The following is a 2,041-nucleotide window of genomic DNA, read 5'->3' as shown; positions in this document are numbered from 1 at the left end:
GCATCTAACCCAACAACGAAGTTTCATTCCACCTCGAACCAGCGAGAACTATCAACAACCTGCGCCAGACTCCTGGTCATAACAGTTGATCAAGGTCCACGACGCAACAGTGTCGTCACACGCACGTGTGGATTGACCCTTCAGGAATACCTGGTTTATGACACGTCTTCGGTTATCGAGGACGCGGAAGAGTCGAAAATCTAAAGGCATTGCTCTGTAAGAAATTACTTATTTTTTCGCGGAGCTACGAAGCGTCTTTGTTCTCAAAAATAACCTTCTCGTGCGAGCGTGCCATAAACACGGTCAACGAAGACCGTACCTGCGCGACGGAACATTACTGTTAATAAATTTCGTAGAATAATTGAAAAATCTGAAATTCTAAAGTGTAAAAATTTAAATAAGCCGTGCTAGATAGTGTATTCCACATAAGCTATGATTTGCCTACTATCACAGAACAATAGAATTCGTTACCCGTAACGTTTTCTCAATTTCGTCTAAATAATAAATTATACGGTAGAACAGAAAGAAAATAGCACGTGTTGAAACGTGACAAATTTTTGATTGCAACGAAGTGTAAGAAACTTGGAAGGTTACTCAGAATCCTATTACGAGCAGTGCTTAGAACGATTATGCTCCTAAAATGTGAAAATATAACATATACCTCTTCTACATTCGCTGTAGTTCATTTTCAGCGTAGTCAAAATTAAGTTAAAATTAATTTACAAGCGGAACGCGGACGCTTAAGCGGGGAGGTGACTTCTGCGAATTTAACTGCCTGAGTGGGATACCGATATATCAAGTGTCGGTTGTTCACATTCGGGAGTCGATATCGAATACTTTGTTTCACTCGGCACCCTCGAACTCCACTCCGAAGTCCCATTTCGAAGAATTGTTTGGGATAGCGACGGACGCTTAAGTGTGCGAAAATGCCGACGCTTATGCGTGCACTACGGTACTTCTATGTATGCTCTTAAAAGTGTGCGAAATATGGAAAATAAATCCTGCATGGTTAATCCTTTACGGAAGGAGAACTAAAGTGCCATGTCGAAGTTTACATACTTGTGTAACACATACTGTATATTCAGTATATGTACTGTATAACTGTCCAAAAGTATTACATCCACCACCTCAGTCACCGGATCTCAATCCCATTGAGAACTTATGGGACGAACTAGAACGACGAATTAGAAAAACTGCAATAACTTGGAAAGAAATATTGAAGCAACGATTAAAAGAAGAATGGAACAATATGAATACCGAATATTTGAAAAGTATAATTTGCAATATGCCTAAACGCTGAAAGGAAGTTATTAGTCAACAAGGTTACTCTGCAAGATATTAAGTTACTTCTTAAATATACATAAAAAGGAACAAAAAATTATTAATTTTTAAGTGTTCGAAGATTAAAGTAACGTTAAAATCAGACATTATTTCATTCGGAAGATATTATTTAACAAGTATTGTAAATTATGTAAATAAAATTTGTACTATTCTTAACTGAACACAGTGCCTTAATATTGTACCTTATCGTTTTTTTTTTCGTTCTGAAGTAAAATAAAAATATTGTGGTGTCCGAATATTAAAGTTACTCACTGTAATTGGGTCGCTACTTCAGTTTCTTTTTGCACCACGTTACACCAAAATTACACTTTTCTCAAATATGCGCCTATATGAGTTCATGCTCGGGCCAACTATTTTTATTGCTGAAAAATATACGAACTCATATATCTGTATTCATAGAGGTTTGTGAACGCGTACACGAGCCACTCAGAAGCCAAAATGTAAAATCTAAATTTTACTCTAAATCTAAAACTCCACTTTTAGCAATTCTTCCAATTTTAGTATTAAAGCACGTGCTTATAGCGCTTAACTCTTCACAAATAAAAGAAATTTAATAAATCTAATTTGGCGGAGTTAATTACTTTGGCTTCTGATCGGCTCACACGAGTCTACCTCTTTCAGAGGATTAAAACACTCTAAAAATACATATACATATTGCTAAAAAAATAGAGGAACTCGTATATTTGTGTTCATAGCGGCT

The sequence above is a fragment of the Habropoda laboriosa genome, unplaced genomic scaffold (genome assembly GCF_001263275.1).
Source record: "Habropoda laboriosa isolate 0110345459 unplaced genomic scaffold, ASM126327v1 scaffold523, whole genome shotgun sequence".
In the NCBI taxonomy this organism is placed as follows: Eukaryota; Metazoa; Arthropoda; class Insecta; order Hymenoptera; family Apidae; genus Habropoda; species Habropoda laboriosa.
This window is presented reverse-complemented; position numbering follows the sequence as displayed.